Raw genomic sequence first — 22,197 nt, 5'->3', positions numbered from 1 at the left:
TTTTACCTGGCTTGATGTGTCTTATCCAGGTACAGCAAATCACCACATCTCCCGGTCCCTTGTCATTTCCTCAGTGAGATCCAGTATCCTAAGATCCTTTGTCACCACTTTGTCCCATGTCTTTTTGGGTCTCCCCCCTCACACAGGTTCCCTCCACAATTAGAGCTTGGCACTTCTTTTATGCAGCTCTCCTCATCCATACACATCACCTGACCAAACCAAAGCTGTCTTCCTTCTCTCTGATGTCCCTTATTCCCAGTTTTCCTCTTAAATCATTTACACTGTGCCATGCCTGCACACTGACATCACCCATCCAGCAGAGCATGAGAACAGCTTCATTTCTTTCAAGCCTTCACAACTCCTCTGTAGTCAAAGACCATGTGTCACAGTTGTATGTACACAGGCATCATACAATCTGCCTTTCACTCTGATGGAGAGGCCCTTACTTACTAACAAACGTAGAAGCTCTCTCTCAACTTTGCCCGACCCATTCTTATTCTAGTAACTACATGTTCAGAACTTCCTCCGCCACTGCTAACTTGGTTTCCTAGGTAACAGAAACTATCTACCATTTCTAACGATTCCCCTGAACATTTAAGGGGGTCTACTGTCTGCGCATTTTTAGTGCTTATTGCATCTGCACATATGCCACACACAAAGGCTATATTCTCCGTTAGCCTTCCTTTGATACTGCTACACCTCTTATGTGTCCAAAGCTTTCACTGGGTACAACATATGGAGTTTCTACCAACACCCTTCTTACTTATCAAGCAGGGCCATCTTCCAGAAGGGACTTGTGATTTGTCTGTTTTCCTGGAGACTCACATACAGGATTTCAAATTCCTTTATCAATGATACACTGATTGTCACACTTCTTCTGTTGTTGTAAGTTCAGTGCCCATATGATAGTGCTATGTGCAGAAGTGCAGCAGTTTGCATATCGCTAACACAGAAACTTGAAGCCTCGTATATGAGTAACCATAGGGATATCATTCTCTCTCTCTCTCTCTCTCTCTCTCTCTCTCTCTCTCTCTCTCTCTCTCTCTCTCTCTCTCCCTCTACCTATCTATCTATCTATCTTTTTTCTCTATGCATGTGTGTATAAATGTGATGCCAGTTCTTTGTGTCTGAAGATCACAAGGAATTGTGGCAAGCCCTTAGGTGGCTATGTAAACCAATCCTTTAATGACAGGTTCTGACACACTTGGGGAAAAAATGTAGGCTTTGTTCAGCTCAGCTGAGATAAATCACAAAAGGTGGAAGGGAGTTGCAGTGCAGAGGGTGGTGAATCCTCCAGGATCTTCTACTGTTAATTTGAAGCAGTGTGGTAACCATAATTGGCAGCAGTAATCTAATTGAATAAAAACAAATGTTTTCCACAGAACTTTTGTTTTGAATGATCTCAGAACTTCACCGACCAATCACCTCTACATTGTTGCCATCTTGATGCTCAGTGGAATGAGGCATCGTTATTCATGGGAATTCACTGACCACACACTGGATGTCACTTCACAACTGCAATACCTCTTGATCTTGTGTATTCTGATTATAATCTGTTTGTAAGATGATAACTGAAGGCTTGAAACTTCTCAGCATTGAACTAGATATTGTTTTCTTCAGGTCTTTCTCTGTGGATTTGTCTTATCAGGGTCTGTGAGTGCCTGTGATACTTTTGTATCATTAGTGTAGCTGGTGAAAGTGGCTGACCATTTGATTAAGGGTGTGTTTGAGAGTCATGACAAACAGCAGAGGCTCCAGTACGGCTTCCACGAGAGAACTCCCTCATGGACACCACTTATGACTGATGTCTTCTTGGAGAGACCATCGTTAACTGCAACTGCCTGATGCATACTTTTTTAAAAAGTTACACAGTTACTCTCCTAATTTCCCAACTAAGCCAAGGCCATGCAGTTCGTAACGTATCATTCCGTAATCAAATTTAATGAAGGCCTTCAAAAAGTCAAGCTATTTCATATCCTCATTTAGATAATTTAGTTTTTTTTTCAAAACCCAGCCATAATGTTGTTGTAGCTGTGTAAGGCAGTGCCTTCCATAATGGAAGCCACAATCAAGTCGTTTTCTTCGAAGAGCATCACCCTCTTTCTTCTGACAATGCCTTTCCAGATTTCCCTGATGTCAGAAAGCAAAGCCTGTAATTTTTAACATCTCTTCTGCTCCCATCTTTCTAGATACACCTTTTCTCTTTCAGGGAGTTTCTCACATGTAGGGAAGCTCTGGAAGGGTGAGTGCAGAGGTTTTGAAAAGAGCTTTCTTGCATGTTTTTAAAAGAATATTTGGAAAACTATCGGAGCTTATTGTTGGGTTTCAGTTCATCTCAACAATGTCTGTTATTGAAGCCTGTTTTATGTCAATGTAATGGTGGTTATCTCTCTTCCCTGTAGGGAGCTCATCAGGCTTATTATTTGCATTTCTCCAACTGAAAACACTTTAGAATTGTTTATTTAGTATTTTACATATCATTTTATGGGGGTCTGTAGTCAAGGGGCTATCTTCTTCGAACAGTGTCCCTATCCTGTAATCCATCAAAACAGATTCTTTTGTAAATTTGAACAAGGGCTTCGGTTTTAACTGGCATTTCCAATTGCACTGGTTTCTTTTCCTTCCTTTCCATGGAATTGTCTGAGCTTGTTTTCTATATCTAAAACTCCGAGCTGTCATTAAGCTGATTTGAAATTATTCTTTGTCTCATAGGGACTCTCCTGAATCAAGGAAAGGTGTTTTGACTCTTCTTTCGGGATCAAATTTAATGCAGATGGCTTGAATTATGAACATTAATTCTTTAAGTTTCATACCATTCTCTTGCATAGAGAGACTTCTTTTGGGGCAATTTTGTTTCAGAGCCTTTTCTTGAACTGGTTTGCAAAGGGCTTGTTACTTCCTGTGTGCTGTGTATTTTTGATCTGCTTCCATTGGTTCTACTTTATTATATTCTGAGAGAATCATTGCTGTGACTTTCACTTCATGGATGAGTTCCATGTTATTAATGAAGAAGAGGTCGAGATGTTGCTCTTGGTCAGGTACCATATTTATAGATTCTATGAGTGTCAACTTAATGAGACTAGATAGATATTGTCTATGATTTTGTTCCATGTCATAGCATTTCTGAGATGATGTTACCTCTGCACATACAGATGTTGAAGTCAAAGTCCCAACAAAAGTACATTGGGCTGATCTAGTTTTGTTAGCAGTACTTTTTGTATCCTAAGGCTCTCCTTAAATTCACCATCATGTTTGAGGCATCAGGTGGATGTAGTTATAGAAATGCATACATACATACAAACACATACATACACACATGCACACACACACACATGCACGCGTGTGTGTGTGTGTGTGTTTTCCTATATATTTACATAACATTTTTTAATATATTTTTCATATATTAGTGTAAAGTGAGATGGGATGTATATATACATTTATATACCTCACATCTCACTTTTATAAATCCACAGCTGAATGTAACTCAATATTTTAAGTTGAATAAATGCATGTGTGTGTGTGTGTGTGTGTGTGTGTGTATGTGCATGGACATTGGCACATTTTCACATGCATACATATATTAGTATATTTATCTATCACACACACACATGTGTGTGTATTTGTGCATCTGTGTGTGCATGTGTATGCATATGTGTGTGTGTGTAGTTGTACATGTATGTGTAGTAATGTGTGTGTGTGTATGTTTAATTTACATTTTTGTTTTATTTACGTTTTTTTTTTTCCTTTTTATCCAACTGCTGAACAATACTCCATTCCCACCTGATACTTTATGGCATTCTAATAATTTCATCTCTGTGCTTCCATGACTAATGGACTTTCTTGGAAATATGATGTTTCCTCTGTTAAGGCAAGTTTCAACTTGTGAAATTCCAAAAACTTCCTTAAAATCTCTTAATGTTGCTATTTGATATTTCTATTTCCTGATAACGGTAATTAGTGTTTATCCTGTAATACTCTTCAGTTTCCACACCTGATAAATTCTTATCAAAAACATACATTTTTTGTTGTTATTATCTTGACTATTAATTATTTCTTAAGGTAAGAAGGGACAAACCATTGGCTGTTGTGCATTAATACAGAAGTAATTCTCAATCAAATATGTTAAACCCCAACTTAAGCAGCTGCAAGTAGTTCTCAGAAGGAAATCTATAAACTAGAGCACAGTGTATTTTCAAAACTCATAACCCTCAAATACCCCTGGTACAGACAAATAGTTGGTAAAAATTAGTTCAGCAAGGCTAACAGATCAAAGCTTCAAAGTCATTGTCACCCTGCTTCTTGGAAAAGTATAATAAATATGTTCACTACCGGAAAGTATTGAGTAATTCTTCAGTTTGATATGAAATTGTTTTTATTATCTCTCTCTAGCACTCCATCGGTTATGACGATGAGGGTTCCGGTTGATCTGAATCAACGGAACAGCCTGCTCGTGAAATTAACGTGTAAGTGGCTGAGCACTCCACAGACATGTGCACCCTTAACGTAGTTCTCGGGGATATTCAGCGTGACACAGAGAGTGACAAGGCCGGCCCCTTGAAATACAGGTACAACAGAAACAGGAAGTAAGAGTGAGAGAAAGTTGTGGTGAAAGAGTACAGCAGGGATCACCACCATCCCCTGCCGGAGCCTCGTGGAGCTTTTAGGTGTTTTCGCTCAATAAACACTCACAACGCCCAGTCTGGGTATCGAAACCGCGATCTTATGACCGCAAGTCCGCTGCCCTAACCACTGGGCCATTGCGCCTCCACTTTTTATTATAACTCAACATAAAAACAAACATTAATATATCTGTGTGCACACACGCAGATGCATGTGTGTGCATGCACATGATATGAAGATGAGTGGACAACATATATTGGTCCCTAGTTTTATACAAATCTATACCCCTTACCTCCTACCATTAACTGACATTTTTGGGGATGGAGCCAGTTGGTTAAATCAACTCCAGTACACAACTGGTACATATTTTATCAACCCCGAAAGGCAAAGTCAACCTTGGCAGAATTTGAACTCAGAGCATAAAGACAGATGAAATACTGCTAAGCATTTCATTCGGCCCTGCTAATGTTTCTGCCAGCTCCCCCTGCCTTCCTAGATGCAGATACTGTGACACATTTGATGAAACAATAGACCAATGAATATAAAAATGAATACAAAAATCGCCATGATAGCGTATGATAGTATTTACATTGGAAAATATGTAAACACTACATAATCAGCACTCCTGCTTACTGGTATGAACATCATCCTGGGCCAATCATTGAAGGTAGAAATGTCACTATCCTCTGGGATTTTCCAGTTAACACCGACAGAATGATCCAGGTTAATCGACTAGACATAATTATTAAAGATAGGGAAGAAAATATTTATACGCTAATAGATGTAAGTGTTCCACTGATAAAAATATGTAAAGGAATTTGACAAATTAAGTAAATATAAGGACCTGGAAATTGAAATACAAAAGATGTGGCATCTTAAAGCAAGAACTGTTCCTGTTATTGTGGGTACCATAGGTATGATGAAAAAAGGGATGTCAGAAACATCTAGATAAGATCCCAAGAGAGCCATATCTCAGAGAAATCCAAAAGATTGTGTTAGCAAGTATTGCCCACATCCTTAGAAAAACCCTATCCACTTGAATGTCTGTGTTGTATTACATGAAAATATTTGGCTACTGTTCCTGCCACTTGCCCTCCACAGGCTTTCAGTCATGCTGTAACATCTCTTATCCTTCACTTGCCCTAGGATGCTAGGGTGTCTCAGCAAGTGATTGTAGCAAATATGCAGATTAAAAGTAAATAATAATAATAATAATAGTAGTAGTAGTAGTAGTAGTAGTAGTAGTCAGAGATCACCAGGAAAAAAGATGCCTTCTAATCAATGTATCAATAGCAATAGATGACAATGTTTCTCTAAAAGAAACAGAGAAATTTTCAAAATACAAAGACCTGGAAATAGAGGTAACTCGAATGTGGAGCCTAAAAACAGAAACAATTCCTATCATAGTAGGTGCATTAAGTATAATAAGAAAAATATTCAGACAAATATGTAACCAAGACACCAGGACTTACAAGTATATATAACATGCAGAAAATAGCACAACTAGGCACTGCACACATCCTACATAAAACACTTTCACTACATTGAAAATAAGAGCACCACAACAAACCACAGAACATACCCAAGGCACACACAAATGTGCTCAATAGTGCAGTGAAAGCACATGATAAAAATAAGACTACCAAATAATAATAATAAAAGGTTTTCTTACTGTTTATTTATTCAAAACAAAATTTATTTAGAATGCTTTTCATTTGTTCACCTCAAGGGCACCACATGAAAAACATTACAAAACTGTCATAAAAAAATTAACTTGTTAGTACATATTTTTAGCTTTCAGTTTTGTTTCTTTATAAGTTTTTAAAATTTATCTAAAGATCAAATCAATAACCTGTTGAAATTTTCGCTTTTTATAGGGTGGGGGTGAGAAAAAACCACCTCGTTTTCTTCTGTTTTAATTATTTCCGTTCTCCTAAAGCACTTCCTTCAACATACAGGAACTCAGGTCTTTTTGGTGTTCTTCAAACATTGAGTAAACACTTATCAAATACTTGATCTCTGCTGTTCTAATGTGTAGTGACTAATTTCCCACACTTAGTTAATGGAGAAAGTGGTTTTCTTTTAACTGTTTCTATTTCACCTCTTTATAAATGTTGTTATGAGTGACCAAGGATATGACGAAGATTGTTTGCTAGTTTCACACTCAACAACAAAACCAACAACAAACTATTATCAGTAAATATTTTACAGATGGAACTAATGGGAAAATAATATTTTATCTTGACTATTTGATATTTTCTTGGAAATTTTAGAAAAGAAAGGAGAGCAGTAATGTTTTGCATTCTCTTTGTCTTTTATTATTTTTGTAATTATTTACTCCAAGAATATACATTTTTCAGTCATGGAGGTCACTTTAGGATGCAGTTGTGACCAGCATCCAACTGCAACACCTTCAGCAGTAGCAAACTAGTAGTTGCAGCTAAATCTTTTTCACACTCTAAATCTTATAAAAGAACACATTGAATAATGTAGTCCTAGATATACTGTGTCTGAATAAAAGATAGATCAAATCTGTAATATTAATATTAATGGTAGGCTTGATGTATCAGATGTGAGTTGGGTTCAAACATAGCTGTAGGGTTACATCACAATTCTAGGTTTAGCCTGATTGTATGGCTGCCCTTCCAACCATTAGCATTTGAGGACCTGAAGAAGCTTGCAAGCTCTGCCCTTCCTCTTCTAATTTAGCTAATGAAGTACAAAATAATTTTTAAAAAAGCAATAATCTCATGTCATTAGTTACTGTGGTTTCATCTGTACAATATTGTGCACTGGTGGAGGTGTAGTATATCACTAACCTTATGTAACCTCACCCGTGCTGGTGGCATGTAAAAAGCACCATCCGAGTGTGGCTGATGCCAGCGCCGCCTTGACTGGCTTCCATTCCGGTGGCATGTAAAAAGAACCAACCAATTGTAGCCGTTGCCAGCCTCCCCTGGCCCCTGTGCCAGTGGCATGTAAAAAGCACCCACTACACTCATGGAGTGGTTGGCGTTAGGAACGGCATCCAGCTGTAGAAACACTGCCAGATCAGGCTGGAGCCTGGTGCAACCTCCTGGCTTCCCAGACCCTGGTCAAACCGTCCAACCCATGCTAGCATGCAAAACGGTTGTTAAACGATGATGATGATGTTGTTGTTGTTGTTGTTGTACGTGTACAGTAGTGTACACCTTTAGGAGTAGAGTATGTGTTGAATACTGTAACCTTACCATTATTAATTAGTGCTGTTACAACAGTGTAGAATTGTTTCCAAATAGAGACATAGCATGTGACCAATACTGTCAGGGCTAAGTGCAGAGATTTTCAATTAAAGAAACCTTATTCTTTGTATTGCAGGTTATCAGTGATGATCTTAAGAATTTATGTATGAAGTTCCTTGCATCCACTGGTTCTCAAAAACAAAAGTGATGGCCGTATATCAAGAGGGATCTGTTCCTTATTTCTGGTCCAAAGAAACCAAACACTGGTGAGTTTTTACACTTAAATAACTTCTTATTTCTCTCTCAAACAGTAAACTTGAAAGTAAATGGAATTATCATATTCTAAGTCTGACCAAATTTGGATGGACAATGTCCCAGAATTTTGAGACTGATGACATTCATGCTCATGAGATCAAAGAATGCAGACACGACATTGGTGACTGGAATTCTTGATAGTAATTCTTGTGTGTCAGCCTTATCAGAGGGAACCACCCTGCTAATCAGTGTCACAAGCTTAATTTCTCATTAATACATTGCCCCATTACTACTTTTAGTGGAATCCATTCTGTTGCAAGCATTTGAAGCAGGTCACTAATGTCTTCATCCTGGTTTTATATAACCTACACTTACCATCAGCTGAGGATTTCTGACAGGCTGTACTTGCTCTGGTACTCCATTCCATGGTTTTAGTGTACTTCATTCCCTCTGTGATGTAAACTCATCATTTCAAATATCCACGTTCAACTTCAAACTGAACAGGTCTATTTTTTTCTTATTTTGCAACATTAAACTGGATTTTCCAGTGTTCTTTGGAATGCAAGGAACATTGTTTATTTCGTGTCTCTCTCCTTAATGTCTTTTCTCATCCATTATTCTCTTGCTCACAAACAGCTTTTTTTTTTTCTCTGCTGGAGATGTTGATTCAATATTACAGTACAGGTTTCATACAATCTTAATACAAATTTAAAGCCATAAATGATCCTCCTTGTGTGATATCTCTCTGCATCATAAATGATGTTGAAATATTCAGTAACAATATGCAGATTTCCAGTTTTTATAATCATCTCGTGAAGTTCATACAGTGAGCAATAGAGAAGGCCCAATGGAAGGATCAGAACAAACACTGAAGAAGAATCAATAATAATATTCTTGTTGTAGGCTGAAACTTCTGATGCCTGTATTTTCTTTATGTATCGCTGTATGAATGTGTGTATCTGGAATGTGCTGCCTTGGTAGGCAAGTTAGGCAGTGCCTACCTTGAATAAAATAGATTGATAGCAACATTTTCCTTTTATGGCAAAATATGCATCTAATTCAATAAAAGTACTGATTACTATACATAAAATGCAAAATATTTTACTTATTTTTTATAGCTTAGGGAGGCATAATTCGCCCCTGATTTTCAATCTCAGTCTTTAAGCTATGCATATTACGGCTGTAGTACGCATGCTGTGCACACTCCTACAACACCATTTTCTTTATGTGCTATAAAGGCAGAAGTAAATCTGCCTTCAACTCAGTCGCACACACCTGTGTTTCGCTTATTTTACGTGTGTTTTATTACATAAAGGTCACCAACTGCCTATCCCGAATAATTACTGACAGCATGTGCCTGGTGTGTATGTATGTAATGCATTATGCATATGCATTAATGTTTAATGTATATATGAGTATGCATGCATATATGAATGTAGGTTTTCTTATATGTATGTATATGTATATATGTATTTCTATATGTATGTAATGCATGCATGTATGTATGTATATGTATGTATGCATCTTGTCTAGTAAACCTGTCTATCATTTGCAATTCCAATGATAGTCTTAAATATATTTTCCCTTTCCTCTTGAACACTTTTCTTTTCTAAGTTTCAGTTTTGCTTCTGTTATTAATTATTTAAAATGGAAAGAGATTCTAAACTTTTATTTTAATTGTAAATAATATTGTTGTCCCAATACAGAAATTTTATTTCATCTCAGCTTTAGGAAACAACATTTTGGTTATGATGTGGACTTCAAGGACAGCCATATTTTTACTGATGGCTTAAAAGTAATTTCTCTAAACAAACAGGACAAAGAATATATACACATAAATATTTTAACATTTCATTTGGGCAGAGCAAGACTAATAGCCTGGTGTAGAACTCAATACATGTATGGTCCAAAACAATGTTATATGAGTAAAGAGTGGTAATAACTTTTTTCTTCCTTGGGATAGACCTTTCCATAGCCTCATAAAGCCTGTGTGTTCTGAAAATGTAATTTTCCTAAATAAAGTACATTTCATGTTCAAGGTTCTGATGGAGCTATAAGATGTTATCCTAGAACTCAACTCAAAGTCTACCGCATCTTAAAGCAGAAACAGCAGTAAGCCAATGATGTTTATTACATAACATTTGACTTTTCCATGTCAAATTTTTGTTTTCTACATACATATAGGTGCAGGAGTGGCTGTGTAAACACAGGAGTGGCTGCATGGTAAGTAGCTTGCTTACCAACCGCATGGTTCCGGGTTCAGTCCCACTGCGTGGCACCTTGAGCAAGTGTCTTCTACTATAGCCTTGGGCCGACCAAAGCCTTGTGGTTTGATTTGATAGACGGAAACTGAAAGAAGCCCGTTGTCTATATGTATATGTGTGTGTGTTTGTGTGTCTGTGTTTGTCCCCCCAACATTGCTTGACAACAGATGCTGGCATGTTTACGTCCCTGTAACTTAGCAGTTCAGCAAAAGAGACCAATAGAATAAGTACTAGGCTTACAAAGAATAAGTCCTGAGGTCGATTTACTCGACTATTAGCGGTGCTCCAGCATGACCGCAGTCAAATGACTGAAACAAGTAAAAGAATAAGAGAGATGTATTTGTGCATGTGTGTGTGTATTCGGGTGTTCAGAAAGTCATTGCGTTTTACCAGAAAGCATGTAGAAACAAATGTAAGCCACATTTATCCGAATAGTTTTAATCAAGAATGTAATCCCCATCGTTTTCAATGTAGCCCAACCGGATAAGTAACTTTTCTTGTCACATTTAAAGAAACCTATGTCTTTTCCTGAGAAAAAATCTGAAAGACTGTTTTCAGCTTCCACTCTGTTTCTGAATGCTTGCCTCTTCTAAAATGTTCTCGTGATTGGAACAGATGGAAAGTCAGGTGAGTTTGGAGAATGGATCCCTAATGATCTTGTTTTTTCTTGGTTTGTTTTGAAGAGTGTGGCCATGCATTGTCTTACTGGAGAATAGCACCTTTCCATTCACACATACACATTTATACACCCACACACACCATTCCCACATACACGCTCACACATCTCCTCTTGTTGGGATCACCATGAATTATCTCCCCTTCATTCAACCTCTCTTTATTAATTATCTCCTTTTTATTCAACCTCTTTTTTCTAATCATTCACCGTTGGACCACTGAACTCAACATGTTTTTTTCATTCTCTGTTTATTTTCTCTTATTCCTTTCTGTTGAAGAGCATAGGCTCGAAACATAAAACACTTTTCCATTTTTCCCAAGCATCAAACTAATACACTTGCTTGTTGTTCCTACACCTGTCTTTATCTTTAATTTTCTATAACTTAGAACTATCTATCTATATATATATATATGTGTGTGTGTGTGTGTGTGTGTAAAAGCACTGCTTTTTGGGGGGCTTTTTAAAAATTTCCATCGCATAATTTATCTTGAAATTAATTTTAAAAAATAAATTTTGTGTTTTAAAAAAATGGTTATGCAAAATGGGATTTCACAAAATTGTTTATAAGTTCTGTTCCTGCTATTTAGGAATAAATGTCAAATTCTGGCTCTCCCATCCCCCTTCTGCCCAAAATATTTCTGTCATTTCTCAAATCATCCAAAAAACACAGTGTTTAGAGAAACAGCATTTGTTAATTCTCCCTATCAACAAAGTCATTCTCTAGCTTTGCACTTTTGGGGACAAATGGAATAAAAGGATTCCTTATTGAAAAACAGGGTTAGTGACAAAAATGGTACCTAGCTGCAAAAATAACGCTTCACTAATAAGTCCAGCCCTTGTGAGCATGGCATAGCAAATATAAAGAGATCAAGCTTTGTGTGTGTGTGTGTGCATGAGTGTATGTGTGTGTGTGCACGAGTGTATGTGTGTGTGTGTGCATGTGAATGAATGTGTGTGTGTGTGTGCCCTGGCTATGACATTTAACTGCATCCACTAGAGGGATTCTGGTATGAGAGTTCCATGGTTTTGAAGAGTGTGGAACCATCTCTAAGTCAGTATTCTTCTCAGATCTACTCTGACACAGAGTGGAAGTATATGTTTGGGTCTGAGTTATGGGGTCTAATTAGCATGTGAACCAATAGGAGTGAGGACTGCAAGTTTTCTGTCTTCTAGAAAAAGGTAAACTCATATGAAGAAAAACTTAAGTGCAGTTGGTTCAGTCTGGTCATCCTGGTCCCTGCTATGCCACGGATTTTAAAGCTGATTGCACTGGAAAGCGGTTTCTGTGCCATGCAACACTTTGTCCACTTGAAACAAATTCACACGCAGGAACTTCTTGGCCTCTCAGAACATTGGCATGAACTTTGCGAGTGCAAGAAGTGGTCTTACTGAGTCACAAGTTCACTTCCACTATGTATGTTATATACGTGCATGTATATATGCATGTATGTATATGTTCATGTGTGTGTGTGTGCACATGTATACACACATATACCAGAGTGTCCCCCAAAAATTGTGTATTCAGATATTGTATGATTATAAAATCAGTGTTTATTAAAATACACTTCACTTTCAAAATTCAATAGAATCTACTGATAGAACTTAATTATTCTTATGATGCCAACATGGAAAACAGACATTAAATTATTGTTATTATTATTATTATTATTATTATTATTATTATTATTATTATTATTATAATTGTTGTTGTTGTTGTTGTTGCCTTTGCACAGTTTCTAACGCTGGAGATGTACTACGGTGTCAGCTGTTCATTACCAGTGAACGAAGGTACACCTCTTATTTTTCGAGCACCTTCTGGAGTATTCCAACCGTTCCAAGCAGTGCTGTTTTCTGCAAGTGCTCCACCCTTATTACAGCCCCTATTTGTTCCATGTACTTCTTAAGATTTTTACTCAATGTTCCCAGGGCTCCGACAATTATTGGTACTACTACCACTTTTTTCATCGGCCACAACTGCTTAACCTCCCAAGCTAACCAAACATATCTATTCACTTTTCTTTCCTCCTTATCGCATACCTTGTTGTCGGCTGGGCATACTATATCTATGATCCAGCATAGTTTGTTTTCTTTCTCAATTAAGCCTATGTCCAGCTTCCTATTCTTAATCTCATGGTCGCACTGTATCATAAAATCCCATAGGATCTTTGCATTTCTATTTTTGACAATACCTTCAGGTTTGTGGTTATACCAATTTTTGCTCTGTCAAGTCCATACTTGTTGCAAAGTGTCCAATGGACAAGCCTGGCTATAATGTCGTGGCATCTCTTATATTCCTTCTGGGCTAGTGGCGTACTTTGGCTGGTAATATACCATACGGTTTCACCATTTTGTCCACAAATTCTGCATTTATCACTTTCTGATGTGTTGTCAATTCTGTATTTGATGTAATTCGTTCTTAGTGCTTGCTCTTGGGCAGAACAGATTAGAGCCTCTGTTTTAGTCATCCACAGCCATCTTTTTTCTCTGTCTGTCTTATCTTCAGCATCACTATGAAATTGACCATGCATTCTTTTCTTTAACCACCTATTTTCAGTTTCATTTGTTTTCAATTGCTTGTACAGTGCTTTATCTTTGCAATCTTTCATCCTACACAGGTCTGACCTTCCTACTTCTAATAATAGTGGTTCTGTGGCATTTTTTACATACCATGCTATGTTTGTTTTCTTCTGCTCTAATGCTGTGTTCGCATCCAATCATTCCTTTTCTCCCTCTTTTTCTTGGTACATACAGTCTGCCTGTGTCACTTTTTGGGTGGAGTGACCCATATCTAGTCAGCAACTTCTTTGTCTTTTTGTCTAAGCTGTTTAGTTCGTCTACTGTCCATGCGATTACCCTGCTCCATAGACCTTGCTCTAATTGCAGAGTCACTATCTGAACTGGAGGAGAAGTTTCAGGTGTGGAAGCAAGGATTAGAATCGAAGGGCCTTAGAGTCAACCTAGCTAAAACCAAAGTCCTAATAAGTAGGAAGGTAGACAAATCACAAACGCCTTCAGGTAGATGGCCCTGCTCGATCTGTAGAAAAGGCGTAGGTAGAAACTCTATAAGATGCACCAAGTGTAAGCTATGGACACATAAGAAGTGCAGCACTGTCAAAGGAAGGCTAACTAGGAAGATAGTTTTTGTATGTGGCAGATGCTCAGGAGCAATAAACACTGAAAATGCGCAGAGACCAACTTCCACCACATTCCAGAGAGAAAAACTAGAAATAGTTGATAGCTTCCGTTACCTAGGTGACCAAGTCAGTAGCGGGGGTGGGTGTGCTGAAAGTTTAAGAATAGCCTGGGCAAAGTTCAGAGAGCTCTTACCTCTGCCGGTGACAAAAGGCCTCTTGCTCAGAGTAAAAGGCAGACTGTATGATGCATGTGTATGAACAGCCATGCTACATGGCAGTGAAACATGGGCCGCGACTGCTGAGGATATGCATAAGCTCACAAGAAATGAAGCCAGTATGCTCCGATGGATGTGTAATGTCAGTGTTCATACTCGACAGAGTGTAAGTACCTTGAGAGAAAAATTGGACCTAAGAAGCATCAGTTGTGGTGTGCAAGAGAGACATTTGCGCTGGTATGGTCATGTGGTAAGAATGGATGAAGACAGTTGTGTGAAAAAGTGCCACACCCTAGTGGTTGAGGGAACCTGTGGAAGAGGTAGACCCAGGAAAACCTGGGACGAGGTGGTGAAGCACGACCTTCGAACTTTAGGTCTCACCGAGGAAATGACTAGAGACCGAGACCTTTGGAAGTATGCTGTGCGTGAGAAGACCTGGCAGGACAAGTGAGACCATAACCATGGCCTCTACCTGGGATGTAGCCAGTCCACTTATGCCTACCTTTCCTTCTTGGGACACAAAACTCTACTTGCGAAGACCTGTTGAGGCAAGTGAAAATTGAAATCGATCAACATCAATGGAAATTGTAGCTGTGATACCAGTGCTGGTGGCACATAAGAGAAGCATCCAAGTGGCTGTTGCCAGCGCTGCCCCGACTGGCCTCCATGCCGGTAGCATGTAAAAAGCACCATCCGATCGTGGCCGTTTGCCAGCCTCGTCTGGCACGTAAAAAGCACCCACTACACTCACGGAGTGGTTGGCGTTAGGAAGGGCATCCAGCCGTAAAAACATTGCCGGATCAGACTGGGCCTCGTGCAGCCTTCTGGCTTCCCAGACCCCAGTTGAACTGTCCAACCCATGCTAGCATGGAAACCAGACGCTAAACGATGATGATGATGATTATTATTATTATTATTATTATTATTATTATTATTATTATTATTATTATTATTATTATTATTATTATTGTGGCTGCTGCTTTTGTTTTCGAGCTGATGATCATTCTGGTCCAAGTTTTGCTAATAACACCAAACAATGGAATTGCAAACCTCAAGAATCATTCTGTTTGGTATTTGTGTGCAGCCATATTTGACAGTTTCCTTTAATCCATAAACTGCTGCTGGTTTTCTACCATTAATTCTATCTTTTAAGTATCTCCATACAAAATCTTTAGTGGTATGCAGTCCCATGAAGCAGGAAGGTATTCCACTGAACCATTTAATCCACCTGTATGACAAAACTATCTTTGTTCTTCATCTGTGTTTCCAAATTTCCAGTTGGATGTAAACAAAGAGAAAAAATATGATTTGAGAACTTTATCATAGATAAAAGTATTTAGATTTTTACCAAAATATGCTACTGGCTTCAATCACTTTAAAATGACAATTTAGTCATGCTGAAATAAAAAGAAGTTGAAATAAACTGCAATGAATGAAATTAATTTTTCATGATATCACTTCTGAGAGTTCACATGTTTTTCTCACAAAAACTATTTGGTGTTGGTGCTTTGTTTCCTTTGTAGGAAATAAAAATAATGAAGTTCTGAAATCATTTTCTTTTTGTTTTTTGTAAAAATTTACTCATGTGAAAATTTATATCATTTCAACACACACACACACACACACACATAGGGTGTGATGGGTAAATTATTGCCATTTCATATTTTTAATTTTGCACATTCAGATTGATTGATTTTGATTTTGTTGACTACACAGTAGAGTGAATTGGGTTCCATCTGAGAAGTCTGAGAAAAAACAGTACCATGATGCAATTCATTCTGCCAGAAATTTGGAAACAACATGCAGTACTGCTTAGCATTCATGCTGGAAGCTCCAATATGAATATTTCAGAATGTTTGGGTGTCGATCTGGGTACAGTGCAATCTGAGAACATGATAAAAATCAAACATCCAGTCAACATCATGGTGTTTGGAGTGATCACTAGTGATGGCAATGTTATGCTTCCATTCATCTTCCCACATGGCCTCTTACTCAACACAGAGGCTTACATCAAATTCCTGGAGGAGATAGTGCTGCCCTGGGTTAAGAGGGTGGCTGCTGGAAGACCCTATATCTAGCAACAGGACTCTGCATCATGCCACACAAGCAGGATAACCCAAGCATGGCTGTCAGACAATTTCTACAACCACATCACCCCTAACATCTGGCCACCTAACTCCCCAGACTGCAGTCCCCTTGATTAATACATGTGAGGCACAGTTGAGCAAGAGACCAACAAAACTCCTTGTAATACCAAAGATGAAATGAAGGCAAGGATTACGGCAGTATTCACCAACCTAAACAAGGAGACATTCCAAAAGAGTTGCAAGAGATTCTGAAGTTGTCTGGAAGCCATGGTTGAAGCTAATGACAATTTTATTGAATGAATTTACTCTTTAGTATTTCAAGATATTTTAATGGAATTTTGGTAAATATATGTTAAAATAAGATGTCTGTGTTATTTTCATTTTTGCATAATTTAGATGACAATTTATTCACCGCACCCTGTATGTATGTATGTATGTATTATGTATGTAGTATGTTTTGTGTGTGTTGTGTGTGTGTGTGTGTGGTTGTTGTGTGTGTGTATGTATGTATGTATGTATGTATGCATGCATGCATGAACTGACAGCTGGAAAGGGTGTTTCCTGGGGTTAAAAAGTAGTAACATAGTCTTATTCAGGACTGCCACATTATGTTGGCAAATAAACTTTAATATATATATTAAGTGAGTTCATGGCTTGCAGGACGGCCTGCTGTGCTTGAGGAGACCTATTGTGTCAAGTTCATCAACATCAAAATAAAAATTCAAATGAAAATTGTAGTTAAGACACCCATGCCGGTGACATGTAAAAGGCATCGTCCAAACGTGGCAGATGCCAGCGCCACCTGACTGGCGTCCGTGTCAGTGACACATAAAAGCACCAACCGATCGTGGCCGTTTGCCAGCCTGCTCTGGCCCTTGTGCCCAGTGGCATGTAAAAAACACCCACTACACTTACGGAGTGGTTGGCGTTAGGAAGGGCATCCAGCTGTAGAAACACTGCCAGATTAGACTAGAGCCTGGTGCAGCCTCCATAGCTTACCAGACCCTAGTCGAACTGTCCAACCCATGCTAGCATGGAAAACGGACGTTAAATGATGATGATAATGATGATATGTATTAATCAATGAAATTCCAACTTAGTCTGATTTTCACATTTTATTATTTACAGTATTGAAATAAACCAGTTCTTTCATGTATTATGCAATCATCAGGATCATGTAGTGACATTTGTGTTCCACAATTGACAACTATAGTGAAATAGTTAGATGTGTGCTTTAAGTACCTTCCGATGGGTTTTACAAACTATATCTTCACCAATCAGTATGTGGCTTAGATGTCATGGTTAGCATTTATCCTGCTTTTTCCAATGAGATATTTTAGTTAGAAAAATTTGTACCATTATAGAAGATGTAAATATTAGAAACAAATGCCTTACGAAACTCAAAGAATTTCTACTAAAACAAAAATACTCATCTCTACTTATAGAAAATGGTATACAGTATGTTATAGAAATACCTATACAACAACTTAGGGCAACCCAAAAAACAAAAAAGAGGAAAACGAAAACAGGTCATACCATTTATAGTGATATACAATCCATGTCCCTAAAATATCTTTTGCATTGCCAAAGCAAACTAGCGAATCATTGCTTAAAGTAATGAATTCAAAGGTATAATCACAGATTGAGCTACGATTCCAAAAGACAGCCATAAAACTTGAAGCAGTTATTGACAAAGGCAAAGTTTGATCAAAACAAAAATGATGAATCATTCATTGTATCTAATTGCAGGGATAATTGATGTGGTACATGATCAGTTCATATTTGCCAGTGAATATAGGAACATAAAAACCAGAAGAATATTTGCAAAAGTAAATATGAATTGCAAAACAGAAATGCAATTTACTGCATCAAATGTCTAAATTGTGAAGAAATATGCATTGGTTAAACTGGGAATGCATTGTCAGAACATTCCTATGTGCATCGACAGCAAATTAGGGACCCTGATGTTCATCAGGTCCCTTTAAGCAATCATCTGGCAACACGTAGTTAGAAAAAGTTTATAATATACCAATTCTACAAACTACACAACTCAAGTGAAATGAAGAGAAAAGTGAAAGAAAAAATGTTATTGATAAATTCAAACCTCTTTTAAATGTACGATAATAATAACAGTTATAGTAATGGTGATAACTGTAATGATGATAATAATGCTATTACTACTACTACTACTACTACTACTACTACTACCACTGCCACCTCTAGCAACAACAATAATAAAGGTGATGATGATGAGGATGATAGTGGTAGTGTTAACCATATCAACATTGACTCTCTGGAAATTTGTAACAATAGAATTCAATGAAAACAGGAGTGTTGTTTACAACATTTCAAAATGTAGCCAAACAATTATTCCTTTAGGTTCGGTCAAAGTGAAGAATCCTTGATCTGCCCACCAAACCATGATGTTCAAGCCACACTCCAATTGACTGAAATATTTCGTTGAAAAAAGTAGGATAAATACTAACCAAATTGGCACACTCACCAAACCGTGACATCTAAGCCACATACTGATTGGTTGAAATACAGTTCATAAGATTCAGCCTGCTGGAGCCCATTGGATGGTACTTTTAAAGGACACATCTAACTATTTCACTATAGTTGTCAATTGTGGAACACAAATGTCACTACATGATCCTGATGATTGCATAATACATGAAAGTACTAGTTTATTTCAATATTGTAAAATTGTAAATAATAAAATGTGAAAACCAGACTAAGTTGGAATTTCATTGATTAATATATTCTTCTATACACAATCATACAAACTCATATATATATATATATATATATATATATATACAAAATGAGAAAATGGAGAAATATATCTAAATCAATCATCAACTGTCAGATAGTACCGAATCATAATATTGGATATATGTTATCCCATGGAGGGTTGAATTTACAACCCCTATCTCATTTTATATATATATATATATATATATATATACAAAATTAGAAAATGGAGAAACATACTTAAATCAATCAAACATCAACCATCAGATGATACCCAATCAATACTTTATTACACCATTACATAACAGCAAAGGCATTATACAAAATATATTGTAAATATAATTAGACAAGGAAATAGAAATATAAAATATAATATATAATTATATCATATCTGACAGCTGTTTCGGCCATGAGGACAAGTATGCCTCATTTAACCTATAAGCCATATAAGGCAGGTATAAATGAGACATTAACAAGGATGTCCCATGGCCTCTTCAGAGAATTTAATTTATTATAAGTGTGATAAAATTTTTTTACATATAAATACAAAAATATGAAATATAAAAATGTGTGCATAGACACTCATAATACTACACATATATATATATATATATATACTCATTAATACAATAATACAAAATAAACAAAATATATCAATATACATTAACAAACACAGTTATTCTACATATTGGACTTCTAGTTCCATATATATATATATCATCATCATCGTCATTTAACGTCCGCTTTCCATGCTAGCATGTATATATATATACAGCTTTTCTTTTAGACATGTCATTAAAGATACAACTATGTTCTAATTTAATCTTTTTTAGTTCTTTATTTTTGTATCTGTGTACCAGACTATTGTAGTTCATTAGGAACGAGATTCCTAAATAGATCTTTTACAATGTTTCCAGGCTATCACCTCTACATCTTCAAGCTATTGTGTTGGCTTCTCCACTGTTCCTTTTACAGTTGATAACTTATGCTAAAACAGACTTTCCTACCAGAAATTCACTGATAAACTGTTTGTGTTCAATGTCATCAGATTTATATTTGTGATGTGTGTATGTTGTATGTTAATTGGAGGTTTGTGCTATGACTTCCTATCATCAGTTATTCCTGTGGGCAAGTCTATAGAGTGTTGATGTATTTTCTTGATCGTTTTCAATCTCACTTTCTTTTATGGTATGTGATGTAGTGTGTTCTAATTGCTCCTTATTTTAAACACAATGTGAGCCTATACAAAAGAAGGATTTCAAGAGAACAGAAATGCAACAGAATCAGGAACTTCTGCAATCAAATCTATAAATTATATCGGTCATTCTAAGTTTGTTCTCAGATTTAAAAGTTTGTGAAGTGTTTTTAATAATGAGGTTTTTGATTTTTACTTATTGCTAGTATCAGCTTGTGTTGTGATACACATGTGTTTTATTTTATGTAATTTTTGATTAAGAGTTTATCTGTTCTATACCTGGCATACATTTGATTCATAAAATACACTTTTGTATGTAACATGTGTGTAATAGAACAACTCATTACTAAAATATAACTTCCAAAACGATGTTAATACAACTTCATTTTTAAACATAGATATTCTGATAAAATAAAGAATAGAATCATTATGTCAGTTTACACAAAAGATACAAACAAATGCATATAACAACACAGAGATAGTGAATGGCTACAAATCTGCAAAGTGTCTGGGGTAGAATCTCTGTGGAGGAGAGCATTTAGATTCTCTTTCATAAATGAAACACGAGATGAAGAACTATAAAGGTCTGATATGTAGATAAGAAAACACCCGAATAAGAAGATCAAATTAGAACTTAGTTGTGTTTTCATTATAATACACACACACACACACACACACACACACACACATATATTGTATACGCACACATATATAGGGTTGGAAGGCAGATGTGTATATGTTTGTATTAACATATTTATTTGTCAAAATGACTAAAGCATAAATTGCCAAACCTCTAGATTTGGTATCTCTGACACATGGTGTCATCTATCACAGAATGTAGGTAGCCATGAATTCCTACCTATTTGCATATACACAAATGTATGAGTGTTTCTGCATGGATACAGACCTATCTTAGTATGTGCCTATGTGTGTGTGTGTGTGTGTGTGTGTGTGTGTGCGTGCTATTTTCCTTCCCCCTCACCCCAACCATTCTCTATCAAAATTCTAACAAAGTGTAGCAGGTGTTGTACAGAGTTTGGTAATGAATTCTGACTGTAAGTCTCAGAGATTTTCCTATTGTTCTTCTGACAGTATTTAATGCCAAACTTTGCCAAACCATTGCTAATGAATTCTGGCTGTGACAGTTCCAAACAACTCCAATAACAGAAAGTCTTCTACCAATTAAATGTGGTTTCTGACATTGAAGGAACATTACAACATTACAATGGCACAATTTCTGCTGCTGTCTTGGATGGTGGTGGGTCACAGATGTAATGCTGTCTGGTGCAGCTGTAGTGGAGTTGTTGTGCTGTGGGATATGGGTAGGGTGTTTGCTTTGAATTTCCTTTGGAGATGTTTATTTTTGGAGTGAAAATAAATGTTAATATTTAAATTATAGGAGGATACTGAGGAAGAAACACAGAGAGATACACAGTGGTGGGGAAGAAGCGGACTTTATTAAAAAAGAATGCAGGTGCTTCTTATTGCTAATTTTATTCAACTCCCACCATATTTATGGGTTTGTCTCCCAATATAAGGTCTCTTTTTTTATTCATAAACATCTTTCAATAAATACCAACTAAATTTTATCACAGAAAGAATATAGTTTTGATCTTTGACTTGGGTATATGCACATGCACACATAAGTATACACTCATGCACGCACACACACACACACACACACGTACACACACACACACACACACACAACAGGTCCACTCATAAAAGCCTTGCTTAATCCATTCACTCATAATTCCACTCAGCCTATTTTAGAAT

General features: G+C 36.9%; 1 protein-coding gene across 1 annotated transcript in view; it reads left to right on the top strand.

Annotated features, from left to right (window-relative positions):
• LOC115217301 (lipoxygenase homology domain-containing protein 1-like) overlaps positions 1-22,197 on the top strand; it is a 308,929-nt gene that overhangs the window by 171,858 nt on the left and 114,874 nt on the right. Inside the window, exon 2 of the mRNA XM_036507273.1 lies at positions 7,978-8,107. The gene's annotated coding sequence lies outside the window, so the exon portion shown is untranslated. The remainder of the gene's footprint in view (positions 1-7,977; positions 8,108-22,197) is intronic.

This window comes from Octopus sinensis, linkage group LG11, assembly GCF_006345805.1.
Source record: "Octopus sinensis linkage group LG11, ASM634580v1, whole genome shotgun sequence".
Taxonomy (NCBI): domain Eukaryota; kingdom Metazoa; phylum Mollusca; class Cephalopoda; order Octopoda; family Octopodidae; genus Octopus; species Octopus sinensis.
Note: the sequence above shows the minus strand (reverse complement) of the source record. Positions and strands in the feature narration are given on the sequence as shown.